At 42.0% G+C, this 21,151-nt stretch overlaps 1 protein-coding gene across 1 annotated transcript in view; it reads right to left on the bottom strand.

Moving 5' to 3' along the window:
• TREX2 (three prime repair exonuclease 2) overlaps positions 1 to 21,151 on the bottom strand; it is a 39,693-nt gene that overhangs the window by 13,404 nt on the left and 5,138 nt on the right. The window lies entirely within an intron of this gene.

Raw genomic sequence — 21,151 nt, 5'->3', positions numbered from 1 at the left:
AGGCGTTCCACCAGGTATTGCGGTCCCATGCCGTGTAGGGCTTTATAGGTCAAAACCAGCACTTTGAATTTAGCCCGGAAACAAATAGGAAGCCAGTGCAGACGAGCCAGAACAGGTGTTATATGAGCAGACCTTCTGGTCCGCGTCAGTAATCTGGCCGCTGCATTCTGGACTAGCTGTAGTTTCCGAACTATCTTCAAGGGCAGCCCAACGTAGAGCGCATTGCAGTAGTCCAGCCTAGAAGTTACCAGAGTGTGAACAACTGAGGCGAGGTCGTCACTGTCCAGATAGGTACGTAGCTGGGCTACCAGTCAAAGATGGTAGAAAGCATTCCGTGCCACCGAGGCCACCTGGGTCTCGAGAGACAAGGAAGGATCGAAAAGAACTCCCAAGCTACGAACCTGTTCCTTCAAGGGGAGTGTAACCCCATCAAGAACAGGATGAACATCGGACTTCCGGGAAGGGTGACTTCGCTTGTGCCTGCTTTTGGGACGGGCTCCCGCCTCAAAAGAAGCTTATTCAGATATAAATCAGTCAGAACATTTTTTTTGACTGATGAAATTTCTCCCGGGCAGGGAGAAACGTAGAGGTCAACCTCAAAAGCCTGTTTTTGTTGGGAGGACTGGATTTCATTAATTTATGAGATAAAGGTCCAGCCAACAATGCCGGACGGACTTCCGAACAAGCTCTATCTGTTTAAGCGATACGTTTATCTTTTCTTTAAAGAGAGAACGGACTAACAGGCAAGCACCCTTCTTTCTATTATTTTTTTTACTTGGTTTAAATTGTTGCAGCAAAAGGAGATTTGTCAGATTGATCGGCTTTGGACAACTTCTGGGTGAGCTATAACTCTTCTCTGTTATTCACGAAATTAACAGCTTATCTCTGTTTCTGTCGCAAAAAGCTGTCCTGGAAGTGCATTCTAAAGATAATAAACAGAAGAGGGATTTCTATTCCTGATTTCTATTCCGAGGAATATTATATTGTCTGGGACTATTCTCTTTTTGGTCTATTTTATTTTGACGAATCTGCTTCTTCACGACGCCACTAACTGTTTTGATGCTGGGAACTAAATTTGTTTTGCATTCTTGAACATAGAGAGATAAGGCAGGTTGCTTTGTTTATACTGTGATGTCATCAAGCCTGGAATATTAACCCAATTGTTGCTGAAATAAGAAGTGGTTCTTCTTTATTTTTGTTTTGCTTTGTTTTCGTGGTTTTAAAAATGGCAATCAAGAAAGTGGCTGAGAATCTGGAAGTAACTATGTTTCAGAAAATAATGGATGAGATTGAGATAACGAAACAAACCCTGCGACAGGGTAGTAAGGAGCTGAAAATTAAACTGAGCAAAATGACGCAGGAGCTTAAAGAAATAGGGGATCCTGTGAGAGAGGAGAATGAGATCAGAGATGAGAAAAGAAAAAATAAAGGGAAGATACAAGCCTTGGAGATTGGAACAAATGTGGAATTGGAAAAAGATCTGGAGTTTATGGATTTTAGAAATAAAATCTACTGTTTGGAATTTAACGTTATCTCTGAAGAAATTAATGAAGATATTAGAGATAAAGTTATCAATGGCTTGGATAATCTTCTGGACTGGAATGATGTGATGGAGCTTGATATAGAGAAAATCTATGGAATTAACTGCAGCCATGTGACAATGGAAAAACTCTTAAGAGATGAGCCAGTGCATTTTGTAAAAAAGAAGAACACAGATATGACTTTACAACAGTATTTCAGCAACTTATTCAGAATGGATGGCAAGAAAATATTTGGGATAGAGGAAATTCCCATCAGACTCTTATTATATGACTATGGCTACAACAGCAAGATTATTATGGAATACTGATAATGGAAGATTGGACACTGAAATTACTGGACTTAACAGGACTATTGAAGATGGAAGATGGAACTAATAGGGATAATGGAATAATGGCTATTGAAATTATTGGACCTAACAGATTCTGATGAGATGGATTAATCGAAATGTTTATTTGGACTATGGTTATGACAATAAGATTATTATAATTATTAACGAGATGGATTAATTGACATGTTTATTTGGAGAAAAATTGATAGATATATTTCTTAAAGAATTGAAACCTCTCTTTGACTTTTTGTGGAAAGAATAAAGTAATGTTTATGAGATTTGATGATCAATTAAGATAACTACTGGAGGAAAGTGATTTTATAATATGATTTAAGAGACAGGATTGTTATATATTGTAGACCTATAACTGATTTGATATGTGACAAATGGGAAGTCAACATTTTATTTTTTTTTGTTTAATCATTTTTGTTTTGTTTTGTTTTTTGTCTTTGAATGTTTTATGATTTTGTTTTCTATGTTTTATGAAAATTTGAATAAAAATTATTGTAAAAAAAAAAGAAAAAAAAGAACAGGATGAACATCCTCCATCTGGGCAGTGAAGGCACTCACCAACAGCGTCTCGGTCTTGTCAGGATTGAGCTTCAGTTTGTTAGCCCCCATCCAGTCCATTATCGCGGTCAGGCAACGGTTTAGCACATTAACAGCCTCACCTGAAGAGGATGAAAAGGAGAAATAGAGTTGCGTGTCATCAGCATACTGATGACAACGCACCCTAAAACTCCTGATGACCGCACCCAGCGGCTGCATGTAGATGTTAAAAAGCATGGGGGACAGTACCGATCCCTGCGGGACTCCACGATGGAGAGTCCAGAGTGTCGAGCAATGTTCCCCAAGCACTACCTTCTGGTGACGGCCCACCAAGTAGGAGCGGAGCCACTGCCAAGCAGTACCCCCAACTCCCAACTCCGTGAGTCTTCCCAGAAGGATACCATGGTCTATGGTATCAAAAGCAGCTGAGAGATCAAGGAGAATCAACAGAGTCACACTCCCCCTGTCCCTCTCCCGACAGAGGTCATCATACAGGGCGACCAAGGCTGTTTCAGTGCCAAAACCGGGCCTAAAACCGGATTGAAATGGATCAAGATAATCAGTGTCATCCAAGAGCCACTGGAGCTGGCCGGCAACCACCCGCTCCAGGTGAAGATAGGAAAGCCCCGGACGAAACTAGTTCCCACTTCCTTATTTGCACAAAAGTTGGAAACACAATTGAATCAGAAAACACTGAAAAGGACAAAAGTTTATACAGCCCTGTTATGTTTGTGCAACATTCAATCATAATCATAATAATAGCATGATAACCTCAGATAACAATAGCAAATAAAGAACTCAGGGGGTGTAACCCACAACAGGAATTGGGCCACCAGAAATTTTACATCTGCACCTCCTGGAGAGGGTCCTTTACCAAAAAAAAGTATGGAATCCCATCTGGCCCAGTGCTTATTTTCAGCACAAGACATCTCCAAGTGTAGTGCATGCATACATATGATAACTAAAATACGTAGATAAGAACAAGGAACTTGGGAGGTATCAAAGGACCAGCTATTCCCTGGTCCATGAGAGGAATGAACCAAGGCCCAACAGACTGTCCCCCTCTTGTTTGCCCTTCCCTTATTATTTTTCCTGGCTGCCTGCACCAAACAGCCTCAGTTTCGCCAGGTTTCTTAAAGGTACCTTGAGGGCATGTGGGGTTTAACTTGTAGGTGTGGGGTGGAAAAACCACAAGGACAAAGAGCACAGGGGTTTGATAACAAATTTAAAAGTTTACTGAAAATGATATTGTTCTTCTGTTCTGTGATATTTCACAGCCAACAGTACTTACAGGTATATTAATGTGCTGCCTGAACTCACTGAAAGTTACAACCACAGTTTTCATAGCAAACATAGAATACCAGCCAGGCCTGTTGATGTTAATCCTCCAGAACAGTGTATGGGCCTTATTTTCAAATGCAAGGGAAGAGGGAGATGTTTGGAAAGGCGGATCATGTGACAATGTTAAAAAATAAAGGCATTTTGGGCAGATGTGTTTTGAGATAATGTTATTACTGAGATAAGCCTCATTATCTGCTACCCTATGGTTTAAGACCCCAGCCTGTGCTTCTTATCCCTATTTTCTGGTGATAATGGGGAAGCACCTTCAAAGGACTGGATTAAGTTTATACTTGTAGCAGCATGTTTGATTATTTCACAGCACTGGAAAAGCACTTCAAGTATACAGAACTGGTTGGCTTGGGACTTGGTAATAATGGAGAAAGTAACATGCCACCTTAAATCACCCAAAGGCAAAAGATTTATTTTCAACAACCTGGAGTGACTTTGTTTCTTTTAATTGGGAAGATGGTGAGACGCAAGTCCCACCCCGGGTTACACACATATAGGACTCAGAAAAAGTTCATTCATATTTGGTAAGAGTCCAGAGTTGAGAGATGCCACTTTAAAGGATAGTCTCCAAGATTACCTAAATGACAGAGAAATGCTAAAATATAACATAGAAATACTTACTTGCACCTGGCATTTGATGTTATCCAATATTATATATTGCTCTACTGCTTAGATATGTCTATGCTGCATGTGTTGTTTGTTTCTTGTAATACATTTTTTAGAGAAAAAAGTAGAAGCATTTTTAGAAAAAATAGAGAAGGGATGTTTTCACATGAAATTCACATGAAATTCACATGAAATAACTATCAACCTAAGAGGGAAGATATTGGTTTTCAGGATAAAAGATTCTTTTTTTTTTTTCAATTAATTTTTATTCAAATTTTCAAAACCAAAACAATACAAAAAAACCACAAATCAATAACTAATACAATAAAAAAAAGAAAAGAAAAGAGAAAAAAAAATTAAAAATATTGACTTCCGATTTGTCATAGTTCAGCTATAAATCTATAATATATAACAAACCTATCTCTTAATAGATTATAAAATCACCTTCCTCCAGCGGTTATCTTAATTGGTTTCAAATCTCATTAACATCATATCATTTTGATCTTCCACAAAAAGTCAAAGAGAAGTTTCCAATCCTTGAGATATATATCAATCAATTTTTTTTCCTAAATAAACATGTCAATTAATCCAACTCATCAAGTCTACTAAATCCAGTAATTTCAAATCGCTCTTCTGTCTTTATCCGTATTAGGTCCATCTTCCATCTTCCATCTCCACGCATCCAAAAATCTTGCTGTCATAGTCATATAATAAAAGTCTGATAGGAATTTCCTCCATCACAGATATTTTCTTCCCATGAATTCCGAACATATCACTGAAGTATTGCTGCAAAGCCGCATCTCTGTTCCTCTTTTCCACATGATACACTAGTACATCTCTTGAAGATTTTTCCATTGACACAAAACAGGGATTAATTCTGTTAACTTTCTCCATTTCAAATTCCATCAAATCCTTCCAGTCCAGGAATTTTTTTGAACCGATAATATCTTTATCTCCAATCTCTTCAATTCCTTCAGGGACAGCGCTGAATTCCAAACTATAATATTTGTCTCCAGGATCTGTCAGAGCCAGGAAATCCAAATCTTTTTTCATGTCCATATTTAATCCAATCTCCAAAGTTTGAACCTTGCCTTTAATTTCTCTTTCATCTTTTTTTTGGTTTTCCAGATCTATCTTTATTCTCCTTTCTCATAGAATCCTGAATTTCTTTCAGCTCCTGTCTCATTTCGTGAAATTCAATTTTCCACGCTTGTCTATTATTTCTCAGTTCTTGTTTTATTGACTTAATCTCATTCATTATTTTCTGAAACATGTCTAAAGATAAAGTCCCTTCTTGTACATCCATAATCTTCTTAATTGTCATTCTTAAAGCCAAAGGAACAAAACTCCTTCAATTTTCAATGTCCCAAGCAAAGAGCAGTTTATTTCTTTATCCAGTTACAAAGGAGTTAATCTTTCCAACCAACTGACGTCACACGCTAGACAGCCCTTATCTCTTATATGCCCAGAAGTGCAAAAACAGCTTTAGTTCACAGCGTCCAAATAACTAGTAGCAGAGAGAATGAGCAGATTCGTCAAAAAAAAAAGTAGATCAGGGAAAATAGTCCCATGCATATATTACACAAAAGTCTTATAAATCAAAAAGATTTTTCTTATCTCTTCCAATCAGAAATCCCTCATCCGTTGTAATCTTTAAAATGCTATTTTCCATATCACCTTTTTGCAATAAAAGAAAGATAGGCTATTTTTGTTTTCTTCCCCCTTAGTTCCGTGAGTAAAGAAGGAAAGTCGTAACTCACCTAGGTTATCTTAATTGCTGTTACTTTGACAAATCTCTTTACCTGTATAGATAAGAAAATGATAAGCATAGACAGGAGGATGTTTGCCTGCTAGTCTGTTGTTCTTTAAAGAAAAAAAACGGGTCACTTATTCAGCTGAGCTAGCATAGAAATCCTCGTTCCGTCTGAGCAGCTGGAAGCCTTTCTTTCGCATACAATTCTGACGAATTCCAGACTCCCACAGTCACGACAAAGCTATGTGGGAAATCTCACATTTCTTCCTTATCCGGAAGAAATTATCCCCAGTCAGAAAAGACCCTTCTGACTGAATTTATAGCTGAAAAAGTTTCATCTAAGATGGGAGTCCGTCTCAGAGCTACACAGGCGGAGGGATCCTCCTGGGAAAGTGGGGATAAAAGATTCTGATGGCAAAGTAGTACTAGGGGCCTGCTACCCCAAGGGACTGCAGAAGGTGAATGCTAATGAGGATATGGTGTATCACATTGAAAAAATTATAGTCAATCTTGTGCATCCAAGTTTTAAAGGACACCGTGGAGAAATCAAAATCTTTAAATTCGGGCATGGGCTACAAACCTGCCTACTGAGGGGTGAGGGGAAGAAGCCTTCCCAGCCCACTACGGTTGCCAGGTTCCTGGCCTGAGACTGATCCTGCATATTTAGGAGAAGAGAAAGTCAGCCAAGTGCAGGTGTGCTTGCAACACTGTAATGAGAAAAACCACAAGGGAGAATTCTCCCATCCCTCTGCACAACTTTTAAAGATACAGAAGCCCTCTTGGAGGCCGGGCCAGGCAACTCAGTTCAGCAGTTAGGAGATCATGAGCTAAAAGGGTACAATAAATGCCTTTTCCCTTTAGAGGGCGCCAGTGTAAAGAAACACATTCTCTATGGGAAGCAGCCCCAGGGGAGATTTCGCTCTGCCTTTCATCTGAAACTGCCTCCGGAATTTAACTGACAGAGTCAGCAACATTCACTTTATAAAGGGATTAGACAAAATCCCAGAAATAAGGTTCTGTCAGTGGCAAGTGGGAGGTGATTGCACTACATGGACTGGTGATCAAGGGCTGTCTCCATGTCTGAGAGGCCCTACCTTAGTGGATCCCAAGTGTGTGTATATCATTTCAATTTCCTACAATGTCCCATAGCAGCACTATATCTGGGAATACTAAAATGGTGGCTCTCTTAGCTGCCTTGCACCAATCAGAGTGCATGAATTTTTAACAAGGGGGGGGGGAAGCACAGTCAAAGGCAATTGGCCCTACCACTGGTTCTGGGATTTGGCAACTGCTGGAGGGTCCTGCTGGGATCAGCACCTGGTATCCTTAGACAGGTATTGTTGATGTCTGTCCTGCCCCCCCTTTATTTCCTAGTACAGCACTCCAAGCAGCATTAGGCGACTATATCTAACCACTATTTACATTTCCCAGAATGCCCCCAACAATGTCACACTAAGGAGTTGTGGGAAATGTAAAGCTTGACAGTAAGCTTATCGGAATCTATTGACAGAGGAAGAGCCCCACTAGATGACACTGCTTACTGCCCCCTGGGGTACTGCATCCTTGTGCTGGGTCACTGGCAGTCTGATACAACAGACCTGATATATTCTTATTATTGTTTTATTTCATTACTTCATCATTGCCCATTATGCTTTACAGACCAGGCCGGTGCTGGCATGTTTGGCACCCCCCAGCAAATTATAAATCGGCACCTGTGACGTCCTCCCCCGGCACCACCTGTGAAGCTCTCACTTGGGGCTACTAGCAGACAGGGACGTCAGGCTTATTCTTACCCTTTACAGCTCTAGCACAGATCTCCCTAAATCCCACTGCTAGGCAGCACCACCAGTCACTTTCTGTAACCCAAACTCCCAGAGACTTTGCCTAAGTCTCTCTATAGCTTGTTACTTTGTGACTGTGTGCCTATGCTGTTCCCAACCCCCTTGTATCTTTATATTTAAAGCATACAACTCTGGGTTGCTCTGGATACATGACTTGTTACAATCTCTCCCTTCACAGCTGCCACCATTAGATACAGTTTCTGTTCAGCCTTGGTAATTACCTTGCCCTCCCTTATGGTCTGTATATTCCCCCAGCCAAGGATTAGGCCTTTGATAAACGAAACAAGTATTTATTTAATATCAGAAATAACAAGATTACTGAAGGAATGTTTCACAAGCGTATGGTTTCATCTATATTCTGTTAGGTACTTGACTTTTTACTAATTGCCTCAGAACTCCGACTCACTCTCCACACCACCAGATCTCAAAACCTCCAACCTTTCTCTCAACCTCTCAAACACCCGCTCCCTGATTCAACTGTCATTCTTCCATTTATACTCCAGCCATTCAAACACTCAGCCAATCATCCAGCATTCTACTGCTCATGTACTCCCCCCTCCTCTTTCACTCCACTTACCATATGTCTTCTATATAAACAGCACTTACCATATTTACAAGCAGGAACATCACAGCGCCCTTACCTTTTATAATTTTTTTTTGTTCATTTTTCAATTCAAATGTTATAAAAATGTAACAAGGCAAATAAGGACAAACAAGAAAATCATTATGGAGTAGGAAAATATTTTGTGTGAATAGTAAAATAAATAAAGTAAAAAGAAAACCTTTTTGTATTGCCTTTATTTAGCAAAAAGATACATAGTTACACGAATTTAGCCTTACATGCTTTCATGTTTGCGAACTTATGAATTAGTTCACTAATGTTTAATTGGGAACACACATCATTTTCCATTGCAATCATAGCTAGGTTTACAAGTCTATCTTGTGAAATACTTGACTGTAAATAATTTTTATTTTTAATCTAGAAAAAGATCTCTCGCCACTTGCCACGCTCACTGGAAGTGTCAGTAAAATTCTTAGTGCAATACTCATATTTGGGGATGACAGATGATTGGTCTGAATGAATTTTAGAGTTTCGTAAGGATTATGAAATTGACACAATTTAATGGCTTCGCTTTTGTTGCCATTCTTTTTTTGTTTTGCAAGCCAGAGAGCTTTTTTTTATTCCATTGTAGACGGGTATTTACCAAAATTAAAAAAAAACACTTGATGTCTGAATTCGTCTATGATGCAAATAACTTAAAAATTCAATAGTCAAAACACACAACCACACATTGTTGAAAGTCGGCCCTTTTGCTCTCCCATTGTCGCAGATGCCGCACCATAGTCATTCACAGTTACAAAAAACACTCGATTGTCACCTATTAAAATGAATGTGAAGCTTCAGCGGTTTCTGAGCAACCAAATTAGTTTAACTGACCAATTAAGTAGATCCGGACTGGGTTAGTAATAGGGCCAAAAATCTGCTAAATTTTAAAGTACTTTAATTAACTGAGCAAATGGAAGAGAAGCGACATCCACACCTAGACCCTCAAACAACCCAGTCCTATGTAGGAGTACTCAGAAGTAAATCCCACTGTGTTCAATGGAGCTTACTCCTAGGAAAGTGATTTCTCAATAAGCATGCATAGGATTGTGTAGTTGCAGCGCAATCTAAAGCAAGTCCCACTGTGCTCAAAGGGGCATATGTGATGTTCCTGCTTATATTGTAAATATGGTAAAGTGCTGGTTATATAGAAGATATATGGTAAGTGGAGTGAAAGAGGAGGGGGAGTACATGAGCAGTAGAATGCTGAAGGATTGGCTGAGCGTTTGAATGGCTGGGAGTATAAATGGAAGAATGACAGTTGAGTCTGGGTGGAGGTTTGGTGGTGAATTGAGGTGGTGGCTGTGAGGTGGTGTTTGGAGGTTGTTGTTGTTGAGAGTGAGTTGGAGTTCTGAGGCAATTAGTAAGAAGTCAAGTACATAACAGAATATAGATGAAACCATACGCTTGTGAAACATTCCTTAAGTAATCTTGTTATTTCTGATTCTTAATAAATATTTCTTGATTAAATAAAAGCCTGATTCCTTCAGCTGGGATACACATACCACGGGAATAGCAAAGTAACCAAGGCTGAACAGTTTGTATCGAATGGTGGCAGCGGCGGATCGGAGGAAAGTGTATCCAGTCCCACAGAGAAACCCAGGGCTGTATGCTTCAGAGTCAAGGGGCTGCAGGGGGGTTTACAAATTACCTATACCCATAGACACAAGGTATCGAGACAGCCTGGCAGAGACTAAGGCACAGTCTAAAGGTTATAAGAGATACAGAGTGTTGGGTAGTAAGGCCTAGCAGTGGGATCTTTTGAGATCGGTGCTAGTGCTGTAAAGGGTAAGAATAAACCTGACGTTCCTGTCTGCTGGTAGCCACAAAGTGAGAGCTTCACAGGTGGTGCCAGGGAAGGACGTCACAACATACTCTCAAGTAAGTGTATATAGGATTGCAGTAAATCTCACTTAACACAATGGGACTTACCTTTGAGTAGTCCTATATAGCAACCACCCCTCCCTTTCCCTTTTGTTTTCATAAACACCGAGCAGGCTTTAGAAAGTACATTCCATTAAATCTGAGAGATTTGGACTGTAGTTAGGATCTGGATCTGGAATCCCTCTGCACTCAGTGAAAGGGCGGATCAAAATTAGGCTCTGGAAGGGATTGCACTTTCCCTAAAGCAGGGATCTCCAACCTTGGGGACCAGGGACACATTTAACATTACAAGAAATTGTCATGGGCATCACAAAATCCAGTGAGGCTGTTTTGGCCGTCCATGCCTGCTGCCCTGCACCAGCCATGTCATATATGGGGCGTGCTTGGAAGGGGCTCAGCAGGACCTGCCCATTGGCTGATTGTTGGGTCTTCAGGAGCCCCTTTCAAAGTGCTATCTCAGTGACAAAGGCTTAAAGGATAAGGTGGCCAGCCTGAGAATACTCCTTTCCGCTTCCGGTTGGCATCCGGGTGAGATGTACTCAGACTGAGCTCCCTCTCCCTTTTTATATTTTATGCTTTTATATATGCTCTTTTATTCTTCTTTGTTCCAACTCCTCTAACTTCACTGATAACGAAGCATTTAATACGGATAACGAAGCATAGAGAAAGACCTTGGAGACAGAACTTAATTTATCCCATTAAAAAACACCAACCCACGGCCAAAATGCTGCTCTAACTAAAAACCAACCAAGTGAACATATCTTTCCTGCTATCTGAAACAAGCTGGCGCCTCACTAAACACAATGGTTTTAACGAGAAGCGCAAGAAGAGTTTGGGGGGCTTCTCCCCCCTCTATCTTACCTCAGGAAAAGCCGGAGAAACAGAATAATAATAACCAAGGAAAAAGGAGAGTCACCAAACTTAACAATTCCTCACACCAAGCCACTCACTTGCCAGATTTAAAGAGCCAAACTCAAATTACTCAATTCTGCGTCACAACCAAGGCAAAAAACTCGTCGAAAGAACTCTCCAACGACATCCTCATAAATCATGATTGGTCTCTAACAACTTCCCCCGCTGTGGACTATAAAACATCTTTAATGACCGACGGAACTCCAAGTTTGGCAGAGGAAATAGCTTTGGCAGATTCCTCTATCAAAGAATGCCTTCTTCAACGTGAGAGCACTAATCTTTTAAATACTGTTCCCACAGCTCTCCAAGGCCACACACATATGGGCATAACTAACAGTTTATTTGTACATAAATTGCCCTTTCCGAAGAACCTGGCTCCCAAACCGGTAGAAAAGAGCCAGCTTGGTAGGCTAAAGACTCCCTCGGCTCCACAGGAGGAGACAAACTTACCCTTAGGAAAGCACCAGACAGAGGAGGAGGTTGCTCCTGCAAATAACCAGACCATCCCAACTCAACTTGCAGAAGAGATTGGTCCAACCATCGCAGGCTGGCTGCTTATGTTGGCATTCGACCTTGATGCAATGAAGACATCTCTCCAAGAAACTAACCATCACTTAGCATCGATCCTTAACATCATAGACAACAGGGAGCGGACTAGCCCATCCAAGAGAGACGTTTCATCTATCACTGTACCCCCTCCTCCAGTTATTGACGACAAAGGCCGTAAGAAAACTAAACCCCACCCAAAGCCTAAACTTAACCACAAATACAAACATAAACGAGCGAGAGAACCCAAAATTAAACCTCCAAGGAACACTTCGAACCTCAAGAATTGCAAAGTAAAGAAAGAAAGGAAAATGAACTTTACGAAACTTTTTAAACTTTTAGAGCAAAACTGTCAGGCAAATAAATAAAAAAACTCTCGACCTCTTTCAAGGAAGACCGCTAAGAAGCGAAAGAAAAACGCAACAGGAAACGCAAATATAAGAAATAAGCCTTGCTCTGACTCATCTTTGAACTCCCCAAACACTGCTCAGCCATCAAACATGGAATCGTTTAATATCTCTACGTCGTTTCAAAATGCGGCTAGAGACTCTTCAGATCACCTACAAGACCCTTGGATAGAGATTCTATTAAGACATTCACCTCCACATATTTGGGAACCCAACCAATGGTTGTTAACCATGGACCCTCTACAACTAGTCCTTGAAAATTTCCCGAAACCCCCAGGCTTTGTGCAGCATCATGAACGTATTTCCCATCTATGTAATTTGTTAACTCCATGGGCTACTCTTGACCCATCGGATGTCCTACGAGTACACTACCTATATTATAACGGCCAAAAAGCTCGAGCTTTGGTCCGTTTCTCTTCCCATTCTATAACTAAAAAGATGCTATCAGCTAGACACTCAGTAGCTAATTTAGGCATTAATATCCAAAGATATTTTGAAAACAATGCTCCACCTCTGCCTCTCCTAATAAATTCCACTTACTCTAGAATTCCCCATGGGACTAAGGAGCCTTCTCCATCCCTATTTGAGCCTCTAATCACTTTCTCAACTGAAATAAAAGTCATGAAACAGCCTCCCGAACTTACCCTTTTGCCCTCTGGGAACAATAGCGCATTTACTAAAGAAGAGCTATCACTACTTGAAACTTCTGGTACTCTCCCCGAAATATCCCAACACGAGATAATAACTAAATTAGATTGACTAAAAATGCAACTTATTGTACTAAGACATCAGAACCCAAACTCTAACCGAGTAGGCTCGACAAACCTAAGGTTAACCTTAGCGTCACCTTCAAAGCTTCAAAAGCCTATTCAACCTGGGGTGACAGATGATCTACTGGGAATCCCACCAGACACGGACAATATAAATCAGACTCCCCATACTCTGCTCCCTGAGAAGACTAAACTGACAAACCCCTCTTGCTCTACAAGCAGTGACACCATTAACCCAACCATTTCACCTCGCTATGAATTAGCCAGACACACAAAAATTGACCCACTGGGTAGGTGGGATAGAATGCGCTTACTGGAGGCAGATGAAATTGGATCCCCGACTAACCCTGTAAAAGTCGAGGAGCCTGAACCCCATCACAGCAGACAACTAAACTTCTTAACATGTAATAAGTTGATTTACCCCCCGAATGGCTGCGTAGCACATTCATCCTTATTCGATGAAATCACATCTCAGTGACAGTCAACCATTCTCTCATGGAACGTTAATGGTTGGGCTAATAAGAAAGACGATATCGATTTCCTAGACTTTTTAAGCAAACACAAAATCATTTGCCTACAGGAAACTTGGATTACTTCGCCTAATGCCCTGTCTTTATCTGACTATCATGCAATCTCTACCCCAGCGGTAAAACCCATAGGGAGAGGCCGTCCAAAAGGAGGCCTAGTAACCTTTATTTCTAACATCTACTCAGCGAATGTCGACATTTTACCAACTTCATCCCAATTAATTCAGGCTATTAGGATAAAAGACATATTGGCAGAATCACTGATCTGCATAAATGTCTATATCCCCCCTTCATATGCTTCAAGCCCAGAGAACAACAATGCGTGGCTCAAATTGGAAGAGTGTCTGTCCCTTCTCGAAGAAATGTTTCCAAAAGACTGTTTCCTTCTAAGTGGCGATTTTAATGCCAGAATCGGGAACTCTGGGCCCTACAATGTAGAGGCCTCTAATTGGGCCCCATCGAACAATCATCTAAACCATTTCAAAACTCTTCAAGACAATAAGCCAAATAAACAGGGATCCCTTCTACTACAATTTGTTGCCCAATATTCTTTAGAAATATTAAATGGTTCCTGTGTAGATTCCACACGCGGTTCTTTCACATACTGGTCCGCCTTGGGATCCAGCACAATTGACTACATGATTGTATCTTCCCCTTCTCAAATTGCAATAACTGATTTTAAAGTGGTACATAGACCAGAGAGCGACCACTTCCCTCTTCAATTAACCTTTTTGTTTACGAACCGCTCTCCCTCGCCACTTGTCCATCAGACACCCTCTGAACTTCCGAGAAGAGTTTATTGGTCAGAGCCCCTGAGAGAACATTTAGCATCTCAGTTAGGGTCTGACCCATACAAACGATCTACAAGGGCATTTTGGAAGGTGCTTTGGACCCAATACAAGCATTCCAAGACATTCTTTCTCTCTTAAGACCTTCTTTAATTCGAAAGCCTTTGAAACTTAATAAGCCTCACCCCTCTTCTATATGGTTTGACCAAGAGTGTAGGATGGCAAAAAGAAAACTTAAACTACACCTGAGGCTATTAATCAAAAATCCAACTGTCAGCTCCTATGCTCTTTGCTTTAAATCTACAAAAGCTACATATAAAAGTCTATTAAGACACAAGAAACTAGAGTTTGCAGCCTCCTGCTGGCAGAGATTGGCTACCGCGGCCTCTGCAAAACAAGAACATCTTTTCTGGAACTTAGTTAACTCGGGAATGGGCTCATCTATCAGTAATAAAGCACACCATATTACGAATTCAGCCTGGCATGCTCATTTTTTGAGTCTATATTTCAGCTTAGCCCCTCGCCAATCTCAACAATTAGACATTGATTTTACATCTCTTCCCTCGTGGCCCCCAGTAACAATTGCAGAAATTACAATGCTAATAAATTCACTAAAAAATGGCAAATCCCCTGATGAAGATTTTTTACCACCTGAGATATATAAACATTTCTCTGACTGGTGGGCCCCCATTTTAGCATCGCTATTTTCCAGAATCAGTGACTCTGGCATAATCCCCGAGGGCTGGAAACACAGCATTATTGTTCCAATATACAAAAAGAATGACCCTTCCAACCCCTTCAATTACCGCCCCATAAGCCTACTAAATGTGGTGACCAAACTTTACAGTAAATATCTTCTCCATAAACTAGAACAGTGGGTCGAATCAAACCAATTTATACCTCCTGAACAGATCGGATTTAGGAAGGGGTCTTCTCCAACTGACCATTGTCTAACTCTGAACTTTCTGGCAACCCTATCTATATCTGGCCCCACAAGACACCTATACGCGGCCTTCATAGACCTGGCCGCAGCTTTTGACTCTGTAGATAGAGACAGGTTATGGACTAAATTACATAATATGAACATTGATCGCCGCCTTTTATATCTATTAAAAGCTCTAAATACAGGCACTGAAGCCCAGGTTAAAGTAAACCAACATGGTCACATGACACCATCATTTGGGGTAGAGAGGGGCGTCAAACCAGGGTGCCCCTTAGCCCCTTTATTGTTCAATCTATATTTAATCAATATAATCTCAGACTTATCAGATATACAGTACTTCCCACCTTCCATTGGGCAAAAGAAGATTTCCACTTTATTCTATGCGGACGATATGGTCCTCTTCTCCTTAGCCCCTGTTGGTTTGAGGAAATCAATGAGAAAGCTACACGATTTATGTACAACTGAGAGGCTTAACATTAACTTCCAGAAAACAAAAATTTTAGTCTTTGGAAAAAGGCCAGTGAGCCATAGATGGTCACTGGGCAATCATCAGCTGGAACAGTGCCACTTATTTAAATACTTGGGAGTAATTTTCTCGGACACCCTTACTTGGAAACATCATTGGCAATCTGTAAAACAATCAGCCTTAAAAACAGTGGGTGCAATTTTAAAGTTCTTCCGCTCCACTGGTGGCCATTTGATCCTCCCGGCCTTAAAAATCTACGAGGCCAAAGTAATCCCTCAAGTTCTATATGGCGCAATGATATGGGGCTGGGCAGAAAAAGCAACTTTAGCCTTGGAGACGATCCAAAACAATTTCTTAAGGCACCTACTGTTCTTACCCCAAGGAACCCCAGCAGCCATGCTCCGAGCGGAAACTGGCCTCCCGTCACTGAGTGCGCGAATACATTTAGCCCTCTTAAAATTTACGAGATCGCCCACCTTAAACCAAGGCAGGGAACTACTTAATATATGTTTTGCTCACCCTCTCTTCCATACTACTTGGAACAGTAGAACTGAAGGAATTCTACAAAGATATCATATAACTTGCCAGCAATTCACACATATAGACACAAACAAGAGACTCCGTGAGTTAATTTTTAACCATTGTAACTATTTAGACCATTTGACTTTAATTAACTGTAGTACTGCCACATGGTATTGGAAATTCAAAAAAGACCATGTTTGCTCTCCATACCTCTTACAGGCTTTACCAGTGCCTCTCAGACGTGCATTTACAGCCCTCCGTTTTTTCACATTACCTAATTCTGATAGAGAGGGCAGAATATTCAAAACCCCAAATGATCAAAGAAAATGTGTCTGTGGCTCTGACGGAGCGGAAGATCTCCCGCATATTATACTACACTGCCCAATGTATCAGAACCCGAGAGTAAATTTTTTGCAGAAATGGCTTGATTCCCACGAGATGCTCACGGATGAGGAAAAATATTATTTCTATTATCTGATTTAAATCATGAGATAACACATAAGGTATCCCTCTTTGCTCTGGCGGCTCAGAAATTAAGAGCCATCTTTGTCTTAGGCAACTAACTAATTTATTTAAATTAAATTTAACCAAATTAATTAATAACTTCAACTGTTCTACTATGACAATCCCGAGTTTTATCCTAGTATTGTACATTGTATTTGTGTTGGTAAATTAACCAACAATTTTAACCGACCTATTATGATAATATTGTGTTATATTCTTGCATTGCATATCGTATTTGTGTTGGCCTATGGCCCTACAATAAATTGAATTGAATACTCCTTACCTCTTGAGGCTCAGGCAGCCTTGGTGGCACAAAGGGTCTCCTATCAGTTAAGGCCAGCGCACAAATTGCAACTGCTCCTGGACAGATAGCCTAGCCAGAGCTATCCATACCCTGGTAACTTTGTGGCTTGGTTACTGCAATGCGTTTGATGTTTATTTATTTTATTTCTTACCTGTATATCCCACCTTCCCTTCAAGGGGCTCAAGGTGTACGTTTCTCCCCTTCCCATATTATTCTCACAACAACCCTGTGAGGTAGGTTAGGCTGAGAGGCAGTGACTGGCCAAGTTCACCCAATGAGCTTCATGGCTGAGTGGGGATTCAGACCCGGGTCTGCCAGGTCCTAGTCCAACCCTGTAATCATTGCACCACACTGGCTTTACATGGGGCTGCTGCTGTTGAAAACAGTTGTGGCTGCTTGGGTTGCTTTATTTTTAATAATAATAATAATATTTAATTTGTGTGTCACCTATCTGGCAATTAGCCACTCTAGGCGACGTACATTAAAATGAAATAAAATACAATAATATCAAATGCAGTCACATTAATAACAGTAGATAAAATAAATACTGGACAGTCATCTATACATATATAAAACAATTATTTTAGCAGCATACGATAGATGACAAAATCATGGAGATTTACCCATCCCAAGGACCTCAAAGGCCTGTTGGAATAGCCACATCTTCAGGGCCTTGCGGAATACATCTAAGTATTTTAAATTTTACTTTTTGTTTCTTACTCATCTGTGAATGCTCTGAGAATGCTGCAGGACATAAATTGTGCAAATAACTAAGCACAGGATTGCAATCTCTCTCTCTTTCTCTGGCCTGCTAGCTTTGCAAGGGAGGAGTTTGGCCACCCAGCAACCACTTGGTGTGGCCTTGTGTTTTTTTCTGGCTGGTTGATGTCCCCTGATCTTGGCCTCCAACAGCCCTGGCAAAAAAATCCTTCAGGTCAACCCCACTTTCCCTTAATTAGAACTCTGGGTTCTGGGCACATTTTGTGCCACAAATAACTGCATGGGATGAGCCAGTGTGGTGTAAACAATGTCAGCCTGGGACCTGGGAGACCAGGGTTCAAATCTCTGCTTGACCATGAAGCTCACTGAGTGACCTTGAGCTAGTCATTGCCTCTCAGTCTAATCTACCTCACAGGTTTGTTGTGAGGATAAAATGGGGAGGGGAAGAACCATGCTCGTGCACCACCTTGAGCTCCTTGGAGGAAAAGTGGGATATAAATGTGATAATAAATGCATCCATCCATGACCTGGCATTTCTCTCTGGCCTGGGTCCTGCATCTGTGTAGGACCAACTATGATCACACACAGAAGGTGCTTGATGAGGGCCCCCAGCATCCAGCACCCTGGGTTGCAAGGAGGAGAGTGGCTCTCTCTGGCAGCCACCTCTGTAGGTGCCACCTGGGCATGAATTAATTGATGTGATCCCATTCATTTCAAACTAGAGAACTCCTGAAGGTTAAAGGGGGGCATGAGAAGTGCAATTGACGTCCCCCTCCCCCCCTCTTACCCAAGGAGCGTCCGTCCTCCCCTTCGATTCTAGAGAAGCCAGAACACCCAGAGGCCGCCCAGGGGCTGATGGAGGGGGGAGACATGGCAGCTGTCTGCGTAATGTGAGGAGGGACCGGAGAGGTGCCAGCCAGCCTCGGAGGGCTGATGAGCGCAGCCCTGGGTGGGGCTTTGGTCGGACCCAGCAGGGACCTTCCAGAGACTGCAGACTCTCCAAGGCCAACCAGGTTATTCTGTCACTGGGGGGGGGGCGGCAGAACCCCTCCCACTCCCACTCCCCGGCAGTAAAACACACACAAATAACGTGAGGAACTATCAAATCGCCGCCTTGTCATGGAGCACCAAAGAGGCCACCTAGGCTGGCCCTGCTCGACGGGCTTTTGGTCGGCGCCACAGAGAGGCCTGCTTCCTCGCACCTCAGCCCGGGGCCGCCTAGGGAAGCGCTCAGCTCGGGCCCAGGAAGGGAGGCAGGCCTGCCACGGAGCCTCAGCCATGGTAGAGGCGAAGGGGCCGGCATCATGAGCATCGCCGCCCCGTGAGAAGATGAGGCCGTGGCCAGCTGCCCAGAGGGCAGTCATTGTGACTGATGGCTCGGGGGATTGCTTCCGTGCTTTGCTGCTTCCAGGGAGGTGGGCGGGGGGCGCAAAGGATCGCCTCTCCTCTCCTCCTCGCTGCTGCAGTCGGGAGTGAGGGCATCCGGGGGTGCCTGCGTGCATGCTTAGGGGGCGCAGCCCTCCTGCCATGCTTACCTTGCTTACCGTGACATAAGGGAAAGGGACAGGTCCCTGCCCTGAGGAGCTTACAATCTAAATGTCAACAGTCAGGGGAGACATGTGGTGGACCTGCCCAAAGGTAGGGTAATTCTGGAACAAGTTTTTTCAGAGGCTGAATTAATAATGGAACAATCCATTCACCGAACCCAAAAATAGCTTTGCTTTCAATTTACAATAATGAAGCCGAAGACCTTAACCATAAACGATTAATTATGCACATTGTGACTGCTGCATGTCTGGCAATCCCCTCTTTTGGAGAACCCTATAGGTGGACTTCATGGCAATTTGGTTCCAAGAACTTTGGGACCTGACCCTGATAGAAAAGCTAACTAATGCTATCAGAAGAGAAACAAATAAACACCTGTTATTTGTCTTGGGTTGAATTTATTGAATATGCTGCTCAAAGAAAACACTAATTTAGGGCACCAGCCACACATGGCCTGAGACTGATCCTGTATCGTGATACCTGAGTTTGACAAGCAATGCTTCTGTATATCTATTTTTGAAAACGGATGGCAGCATTCATCCAGGGTGGGTGGTTCCCCCCCCCCAGTTATCTTTATATATTATTGGTTATTGTTATCTAGATAATCAAGAAAAATATATTTTACAAGAAGTTGGGGGAGATAATATGCAGAGGAGAGCAAAGAGATAGTAGGCAAGGGGATGAATATGCACAAATCCTTTACAAACACATTAGCCTCATTTGGTTGGTGTGTATGGCCTGCTCCACACCTTACAATGGCAGACATGACTAATGATGAAACACATTGGTATTATACCTGTGCTTTGTGCAGCAAAGACTCAAGGGCAGATGACACACCCATGTCTTTAAACACTTATTATGCAAGTGTGTTATCCATACTTCATCCATCTGTATTTGCTGCACAAAACATTTTATTTATTTAACAAAATTTATATACTGCTTGATTGTAGAAAACCTTTAAGCGGTTTGCAAAAAACATGCCAGTGTAACAGCATGTCAGGGAGCAGCTAGGCAATGATCCTTCTCTATGACATGCTAATTTTCTATGTGGAGTGATCTTTTTATTTTTTTATGGAGCACTCACTCACGTAAAGCCCTGAAATTTAAAGTGATATAGCCCAGACACAAGTTTACTGAGAACTAGGCTTCTGTCTTGCCATGCTGTATAATGAAGACCATTTCAGTCAGGGGTGGCTAACCTGTGGCCCTCCAGATGGTGTTGGACTCCAACTTGCATCAGTCCTAGGCAGCATGGTCAGTGGTGAGGGATGATGGGAAATGGAGTCCAACAACATCTACAGGGCCACAGGTTCCCCACCGCTGCTCTGAAGCCATCTCTGTTCAAATCCAATATACTATCTCCTCCCGTGTTCCTCTAAATGAGCAACCAAGGCCAGCCCAGTTCCTTGTTAATGCCATGAGTGCTCAAGGTTTGTATGAAAAAAGCAGATGTGTTCTCAATGATTGACCCACCAGTTATGAAACTGGAAGCCTCTCAGAGTATGCATTATAAAACCTTTTTTTAGGACCAAGCCCAATCTAGAGGTGGAGGAGTCTGTTCCTGAAGACCAGGGGACGTCAATACCCATTGGGAATGCTTTCCCTGAGGCCAGGAGAGACAAGCTTATCACAGAGACTGAGTCACCCCGCACCTCTGGCAACTCACGGGTTACAGTTGTCAATGTCACAAACCTTGTCAGGCTAGAACTCAGTTTGGCAATTCCCCAGGCTCTGTCTAGC

Source organism: Rhineura floridana, chromosome 3 (genome assembly GCF_030035675.1).
Source record: "Rhineura floridana isolate rRhiFlo1 chromosome 3, rRhiFlo1.hap2, whole genome shotgun sequence".
In the NCBI taxonomy this organism is placed as follows: domain Eukaryota; kingdom Metazoa; phylum Chordata; class Lepidosauria; order Squamata; family Rhineuridae; genus Rhineura; species Rhineura floridana.
This window is presented reverse-complemented; position numbering and strand designations above follow the sequence as displayed.